This window comes from Microtus pennsylvanicus, chromosome 4 (assembly GCF_037038515.1).
Source record: "Microtus pennsylvanicus isolate mMicPen1 chromosome 4, mMicPen1.hap1, whole genome shotgun sequence".
Classification (NCBI taxonomy): Eukaryota; Metazoa; Chordata; class Mammalia; order Rodentia; family Cricetidae; genus Microtus; species Microtus pennsylvanicus.
Window position 1 is genome coordinate 91,204,726 of NC_134582.1, and position 9,080 is coordinate 91,213,805.

Here is a 9,080-nt window from a genome sequence, read left to right on the forward strand (position 1 = left end):
ATTATCCTTATTTACATTTATGCCCATAGGGTTTGCCAGAGACGTGTCTCTCTGCAGAGGGCATCAGTCAATGCAGAGACTCATAGTTGGTCACAGGGCTGAGACTAAGTGACTGTTGAGTGCTGGGCTCTAAGTGGGACATCTGTATCAACCTCTACCTCAAGGCTCAGGGAACACTATAGAAAACAAAGAAAAAGAGCCAGAGCTTGCTTTTGCTTATAGAGCAAACTGGCTTTAACCTTTGTTTTAGCTAAGTTGGCTGCTGAAAAGGCTGTGTACCTCGGGCCTTTTCTCGTGCTTATTGGAATATAATTGTCCATGTTCAAGGTGTAGCTGTGCTTTTTTTTTTTAACATGTGTACACATTGTGAACTGATGCTCAACCAAGCTAATTGACATCATGCCACTTAGTTTGATTTTCTATTCAGGTCCTGAGAACACTTGGGTAGTATTTACTCCAAATGCAAGTCTGTGACATCATCATTAGTTGCCCCATGCTGTGCATCAGGCTCTGCACGTCTGTGGTGGTTTGAAAGAAAATGGCCCCCAAAGGGAGTGGCACTATTAGGAGGTGTGGCCTTGATGGAGGAATTGTCACTGTGGGTGGGATTTGCTTAAGCCACGCCCAGTGAAGCAGACCACTTCCTGTTGCCTGCGCTATCGAGATTTAGGAATCTCAGCTCCAGCACCACGTCTGCCTGCACACTACCATGTCGCATTATGATGATAATGGACTAAACCTGACACTGTAAACCACCCCAATGAAATGTTTTCTTGATAAGAGTTGCCGTGGTCACGGTGTCTCTTCACAGTAATAGAATCCGTAGCTAAGACAAGGTCACTGTGGGCCTTTAGCGCTTTGTTGGCAAATGGTGCTTTTCCAGGTTCACTGTTTAAACCATCAGCTCAAGATCTTGTTGCCATGAAGATTCATAGTCTACAATGCATCCAGGTTCTTTCTATCCAGCTCCAGGTGCTTCCAACATGGCCAGGCTAGAAAACACACTTCTTTCAAGAAGGTGGCCCCTGCACCTTCCTTTTTTAAAAATTAAAATACAATTCTATCACTTCCCCTTCGTTTTCTTTCTCAAAAGGAGTTAGCCCAAAAAACTGCTTTCTTTCTTTTTTTGGAGTGGGATGGGGTAGGAAAAAGTAAGGAGGGGTTGAAACAGGGTCTCATTATGTAGCCCTGGCTGGCCTTGAACTCACAGAGATCTGCCCACCTCTGCCTCCGAAGTGCAGGAATTAAAAACTTGTGCCCCCAGACCAGGTCCCATGTTCTTCCTTAGAATCAAAGACACCTCAGTATTCCTTTTGGTCCTCATCATGGGATAGAGTTGTCAACACACGGGGGTTTCACACTTCCAGAAATCAGAAGGGTGAGCCATGGAAAATTGCCCCAGTGACATCAAAATACACGTTTAGCCTGGGTCTCTGTCTTTTAGTTCTAGCAAATGCATGCAAGTGATTCTCAATTATACATATTGACTTCAACAAAAAGTCACCGGCAGAGAAACAGAAACAGGATTGAAGTGAACACACATTACATTAGGTATTTTATGCACTTTGCACAAGCAGATGCGGGGAAATAACACTTCTCTTTGGTTGCAATTTGCTGAGCTTACTGGCATGCTCTGGCTGTCGCTGAATATGGATGAGTCTTGAGAGTGCCTGGTTGCAGAAAGCCATTTGGGTTCTCCCTGTGCAGCCGTGTCATAACATCCTTAACCTCCCTGCCATGCTATTGTTGCTCTTGTTTATGAATGCATATTATTTTAAATGTTCCATGTTGCTCATTGCTGCATAAAGATAGCAGTATTTGCTCCTTGCCTTCCTAATGTAGTGGATGCATTTGAAGACCACCAACACCAGGGAGAGTAAATACAACTGGAATCTGCTGTGTTAACTGGAGGATGACTTAGAAATTTATCAGTCTCAAAACACATTCTCTACAGCTTTTTCTTTGTTTCCTTTATTTTTATTTTTTTAATGTTTGTTTATTGCAGTGTTGGGGATCTTACCCAGGGTTGCACACATGCTAAGCAAGTGCTCTCCCACTGAACCATGCTCCCAGTTTCCTCTCTGATTTTTATGTAGAAGATACGTTCTATAAACATTGCACTGAGTCTAGAAACAAGCTGGACGCAATAGTACACTAAATAGGTGGGAACGAAGGCAATATTAGATGGTGTGTCTATAGGAAATATATAGCAAAGAGATGGTGTGTCTATAGGAAAGCTGCAGAAGGAAGCTGTTTATTGAAAAGTGGTCAGAGTTAGAATTTATTTCAAATTAATCCCTTCAAATGAACTTTCATCAAGAATATTGCCTCCACAGTTAAGAGCACTTCCTGCTTGTGTAGAGGACCTAGGTTCAGTTCCCAGCACCCACATGGCAGCTCACAACCACGGGACCTCAAAGTTACCCAGGTGGGACTTAAACTTGAGATCTCCCCGCCTTAGCTTTCTGACTGGCTGGAATACTTACAGACTGTACCACCAGATCTAGCACACTCATGTCTCCTGTGCTGTTTGTTTTTAGTTATTAATGGGGGGCTGTTCCTATCATTCGTTCTCATCATTCATTCAAAGGGCATTTATTTCGTGTCACCTTAGAAGATACGAACAAGTACAATGACATTGCTTTCATTTGGAGTCACATCTTGAACACCACCACCCACATGCTGTCCCAGCCTCATAAGAACACTTTCTATGGCAAGGGCTGGGGAGGTGGGAGAGTGGGGGAGTTGGAGTAGGGGGTAGCGGGAACACATGCCTTTGCTGGTGCCTGCAGAGGCCAGAAGAGGACATCAGATCCCCTGGCACTGAAGTTCCAGATAGTTGTGAACCACCAAGTGGGTGCTGGGAATTGAGCCCAGGTCCTCTGCCAAAGGAGGGGTGCACTTAACTGATGAGATATTTCTCCAGCCTCGCTATTGGAACTTTGAATTCACTACCAGTTTGACAAGGTGTTGTTAAGAAAGCTTTTGAACGCAGCCAAGGGTTGAAGAGGCTGTACAAGTTACACGCTTCCCAGCTGGCTCTGTCACTGCCAGATTCCAAATTCCCCAGTCCACACACCTGTCCATCTCCCTGTCCTGTTCCCTACTCACCAGTCCACCTTGATTGGTTCATTTTGTTTTTTGGAAGACTCCTGGGACTGAGAGGGTGTAAAGGAAGAATTGGGGTTGAGTAAGGGGGAGGAACAATCAAAGCCAATTTTGTTTTTAAAATGCCAAAATGAAATTTAACTCTTGATGTGCTAATTTAAAAATGTAAAAATTGAAGGGGTTGGAGATATGGCTCAGCTGTTAAGAGCACTTCTGGATCTTACAGACGTAGGTGGACCTTTCTTTCCTACCAGCCAGTTTGCACATATCTACAAGAGAACTTCTTATTATAAATGCTCTACTGAAAGCTTAGGCTGGCTACTAGCTAACTCTTTTTTTTTTTTTTTTTTTTTTTGGTTTTTCGAGACAGGGTTTCTCTGTGGTTTTGGAGCCTGTCCTGGAACTAGCTCTTGTAGACCAGGCTGGTCTCGAACTCACAGAGATCCGCCTGCCTCTGCCTCCCGAGTGCTGGGATTAAAGGCGTGCGCCACCACCGCCCGGCATAGCTAACTCTTACATTTTAAATTAACCCATGTGTCTTGTCTACTCTTTGCCATGTGGTGGTACCTTTGTTCAACACGGCACATTCATCTTGCTTCCCTCAGTATCTGCTCATGACTTCTCAGACTCTGCCCTTCTTCTACCCAGCATCCTCCTAGCCTGGCTCTCCTGATCAATCTCTTCCTGCCCAGCGATAGGCCAGTCAGTTCTTTATTCACTGATGAGAGTAATACATATTTACAATGTACAAAGGTCGTTCCACAGTATCTAGAGGCTCCTAGGTTTGGTTCCCAGCACCCACAGAATAGCTCACAACTATCTGAAACCTCAGCTCCAGAGGATCTGGTGCCCTCTTGGTTCTCTCCCCCATGGACACTGCAGATACTTGTAGCACAAATTCTAATTGTTCTTAATAATAAAACCCCAGAGTCAGATATAGGGGTTTAATGCTGAAGATCAGAGAAGCAGAATGGCCAGCAACTAGAGTTCTTACCTCTACCAACGCTCAGACCAAAGGGGCGACCCTGTCTCTATGAATCCTCTCTGCAAAGCCTAAGACTGCATGCTCAGATCGAATCCTCAGACTGCATCTGAGCTCCTGTCTCCTCCTACTTTATATTCCTCTCTCCGTCCAGCCACATCACTTCTGTCTCCACCTCCCTAGTGCTGGGATTAAAAGCTTGTGTCTCCCAAGTACTGGGATTACCTTTGTGTGAGCTCTGTTTCTCTTTTAGACAGATTTAATCTCGTGTATCCCAGGGTGGCCTTGAACTCACAAAGATCCATCAGCCTCTGTTTCCTGTGTGCTGGGGTTAAAGGTATGTGCTACCACTGCTTGGCCTTTGTGGCTAACGAGAGGCTAATTTAGCTAACTAGCTAAGCTAGTGGTTTAGCTCTGCACTCTGATTTTCAGGCAGGCTTTATTTGTTAGATTACAAACAAAACATCACTGCAAATACACGGTGCAAAGGCATACATGCAAGGAAAACAGCCATCCACACAAAATCAAATTCCCCTCAAACAAACAAACAAAACAAAAAAAAGATTGAAATTTAAAGTCCCAGGGAGATTCCAGGTAGGGTGCCAGGACTTGGGTTCAATTCCTTTAAAAATTACCTTAAAAAATATAATGAAATAAATAGTAAGTTCTAGTATTTTTTTTGAACCAGTCATGTTGTGTGTATCTGAAATCAGTGTTTCAATCACTTAAATCCGACTTTTAAGTGCACTTTACAGGTACACACTTGTCAGGGATACACAGTACAGGTGTACTCTTTACTGGTTCAAACTTTACAAGTAGACACTTTAGAGCTGCACACTTTACAGGTACACACATTACAGGTTTACTATACTTTCAGGTACGCACTTTACATACATATAGTTTACAGGTGTATACTTTACAAATTTACACCTGACAGGTGTACAATTAAGAGGTACAAGTTTGGACTGGATCCTGGAGTCACGTAAAACCTGTGCTGTTAGGATCCTTGTATATGTCTTCCAATATTGGTTAGATTAAACTAAAAGCCAGGGCATCTTTTACTTCCGTTAACCAGTGTACATAAAATAAAGTAAATAAACAATAAAAAAAGAAAGAAAAGGCCTTCATAAGATCAGGGTATAGGCAAGTCTGTAGGGCATTTCTTAATTAGTGATCGATGGGGGAGGGCCTAGCCCATTGTAGGTAGTACCACCTTAGGATGTTGATCCTAGGTTCCATAAGAAAGCAGGTTGAGCAAACCATGAGGTACGCTGCTAGCAAGTAAGCAGCATTCCTCCATGGCCTCTGCATCACCTCCTGCTTCCAGGACTCTTCCCTGTTTGGGTTCCTGTCCTGACTGCCTTTGATGATGAATGGTGATATGAAAATGAAAGCAAAATAAACCCTTTCCTTCCCCCACCCCCCAAAAAAAAGTAAAGGAAAAAAAAAAGATAGACATAGATAAGTTAAGGTACTGACAAAATTAAACAAAAATCCAATAAACAGGCTTTGAAATTTTTCCACTAGATGGCGGTGTTGCCTAACTTTTGTTAAACAGTGACTGCCTGAAGCTGCTGATTATAGTTTGGTTAAATATCTTTTAAAATTTGTGAATGACACGTATGTGTTTTGATTATGGCTCATGCTATAAATTATAAAACAATAAAAACCACAAAGGAACAACAAGAACAACAACAAAACCCCAGCAATAACAACCTCTAAGGAGTGAGTAGATGGTGGGTTGATCTCTGGTGGCTTTGTTGATATAGTCGTGTTCCTTCACACAATCATAGGCCCAAGCAGGAACCCAAAATATGGTTGTATTTGGAAATAGGGATTTAGAAAGATAAAACTGTATGAGGTCTAGTGTCGGGGTCCCAATCTGCCAAGGTTAGTGTTCTTATAAGAAGAGGAGGAAGGGTTGGGGGTGTTGCTCAGAGACAAGAAGGTGCTTAGCATGGCAAGAGCCTGGGATCTGATGCCACCAGCAAAAGAAGAAAAAGAGGAGGAGGAAAGGAGAAAGGGGAAGAGGAAGAAAGGAGGGAAGGAAGGAGAGGAAGAACTCAATCTCTCTCACACATATAGAGAGAGGGAGGGGTAGATTGTCACATGAGGACACTACAAGAGAGTCACTATCTAGTTGCACATATCTTATGGACCTGTCATCCCAGATCACAGGAATCTGAGCCAAGAAGCAATTGTGAGCAACATCGTAAGACTCATATATATGTCAGCAAATAGATGAAATATAAAGTAAAAAAAATGCAAAAAGAACATAGTTGCTTTCAAACCGGAATGACTGCATCAGAAACGGGCAGCCTGGGAGGCACTTGGAGCTTGAACTTGCAGCTTCTGGAAGTATGAGAGAACAAATGTCTGAGCTCCAAGGGTCTGTGGCTGGGCTCCCGAGCACAATGGCTCAGTATTGGCTCTGCAGCCTTTGTCCGGAGTGCCATGTGACCCGTTACCTCTCCTCAGTACCATACTTCTGACTCCCTCTGCATCTTTTTCTTTTCTTTTTTTTTTTTTTTTTTTTTTTTTTTTTTTTTTTTTTTTTTTTTTTTGGTTTTTCGAGACAGGGTTTCTCTGTGGTTTTGGAGCCTGTCCTGGAACTAGCTCTTGTAGACCAGGCTGGTCTCGAACTCACAGAGATCCGCCTGCCTCTGCCTCCCGAGTGCTAGGATTAAAGGCGTGCGCCACCACTGTCTGGCCTCCCTCTGCATCTTGATGGCAAATTCCACCTCTATTCTTCCCAAAGTCCCTGAAGTCCAACCTATCTTCTTCCTGCATAGCTATTGGCCATTCAGCTCTACATTAAACCAATCAGAAGGTGCCTTGGTAGAGACACATCTCCACACTGTGATCAAATACCCCACAACAAGCAGACACTGTTAGGAAAACTGCTAGGCTCAGAGTCAAGACACAAGAGGAGGGAGCTGGCCAGGCTGAGGACACTCCTCATGACATTCCTTTCCCAGAGGAATAGCTGTAGCCATAACTTGTGCTGTCTTTTATGGGGGTGACAGACAGAGACTCATGTAGTCCAGGCTAGATCCCAACTCTCTTTGGAGCCAAGAATATCCTTGAACTTCTAATCTTCATACAGCTCCTAAGTTTTGGAATCATAGGTGTAAGCCACCAACCTAATTTAAGCATCTCTGTGAATCAAGCTCAGGACATTGTGATTGCTAGGCAAGGACTCTACCCACTGAGCCCATCCAGAGCCCATTTGGTAAGTAAGACAAGATTTAGAGGTACAGATAGCAAGTGGACAGTCACCCAGCAAGCTACTTGTGGCCTCTTATGTTTTCCTCTCCATAAATGTGTTTTTGTGGATGTTCACTTAAAACAGGAAGGGGAAGATATAATCTTCGAGGCTCTCCCCCTCGTGACTTTCACCAGCTAGACACTACAGCCTGATGGAGAAAGTGTTCAAAACAGGATCCTAGGGAGGATGTTTCAGAATCAAACCACACCGATGAGGCACACCTTCAGGTGTATCTGGGAGAGCGTTTCCAAAGCAGACCGAATAGAGGAGGGAACACTGGTAGCACCATCCCATTCGGGGAACCAGAGTGCGGCCCACATTCCCCTTTCTCTGCTTCTTGATCTACAGGTGTGTGAGGGAAGAGCCTCTCACGGTCTCGCTCCTGCTCCCATGGAGCCTTCTGGTCGAATTCTCCGGAAACAAAAAAGCCTTAAATTGCCGGTGATAGGAATTTGGTCACTGCCCCAAGAAAATCAACTGCAGCAGGAAATACTGAAGGATGCTGTGAAGAGCAGCAGCCAATCACAGCAGGAACTGGAAAACAGGCGGAGCTTTAACTTACTGGTGGTTTTTCTGATTACTGTGAAGATGAGGTGATCAAGTCTCCTGCTTTTCCGGGTTTAAGTGCATATGGCTAAAACAAACGTGTTTTTAATAGAACTTTTGTACTTTTTTTTTTTTTTTTGGTGATCGTTTTTTCGAGACAAGGTTTCTCTGTGCAGCCCTAGCGGTCTTGGAACTCTATCTGTAGACCAGGCTGGCCTCAAACTCTCAGAGACCTGTCTGCCTATGTCTCCTGGTTGCTGGGATTAAAGGCGTGCACCACCGGTAACTTCTGTGCATTTGAATATGCAACCACAACATGATTATTTGCATAGATGATGCATAACACTGTAACACTAATTATGGTTTACCAAATCACAGAATTTTAATAAAAAAATAACATAAGCAATTATATTGATTATTATGCAGAATTCATTCAGGGCTTATATAATTCAATTCCCTTAACGGAACACCTAATTTTTACATTTGACATTCTTGGATGTCCTTGGCATGTTCTCATATACTTCTCCTCACAGAAGATGATGAATCAACAAGGTAGTTTTGACCTTATTTCTGTACCAGAGAGAAGTCACTTGGATTTTAGAGCGTGAGAGATGAAGCAGTAAAATTGCTTTGCCTCCTACAGAAATAATGGCAAATCTAAATGGGGTCGGTACTGCTGTGTTCTGAATTATCTCCTGGGGAGGTGACAGAAGACATCCCCTGGTTTCTTCCAGCCTCCCAAACTGTGCTTTCTCACCTGTGTGTTTCAGCTGGACCATCGTTGCCAGTCTAAGTTGCTGGGGGACTTGTGGGGCCTGTACATCTGGAGAAGGCTCAGAAATCACTAAGACTGACAACCTTGCATTCCTGGTTGGGAAATATGACTCCAGGACAAGAAGAAACCTGCCCAGGACATCCAGGCAGTTTGTGGGTAGCTGACGTTAGATTCGGGTTCTCTGAGTGCAGTTGCCCAGTGCTGGGGGAAACACTGTGAAGCATGGATACAGGCCTTTGGGGAGGGCTGTAGGATACCAAATCCCATCGTGGAGATTTGGAAAAGATATAATCAAAGCCTGGGAATAAGGTTTGGAATCTAGGGATCATGGCCAGAGTGGCAGAATTGTAGGGATGAAGACTAGAACCCAAACAGCTCCAGGACCTTGCTTTCCTATCAGA

General features: G+C 43.8%; 1 long non-coding RNA gene across 2 annotated transcripts in view; it reads left to right on the forward strand.

The window, feature by feature from the left end:
- Nucleotides 1–8,420, forward strand: part of LOC142848769 (uncharacterized) — a 62,180-nt gene extending 53,760 nt beyond the window's left edge. For both annotated transcript variants that reach the window (XR_012910470.1, XR_012910471.1), the window contains exon 6: nt 7,707–8,420. This is a non-coding gene — a long non-coding RNA (uncharacterized LOC142848769). The remainder of the gene's footprint in view (nt 1–7,706) is intronic.
- Nucleotides 8,421–9,080: the final 660 nt, after the last annotated feature.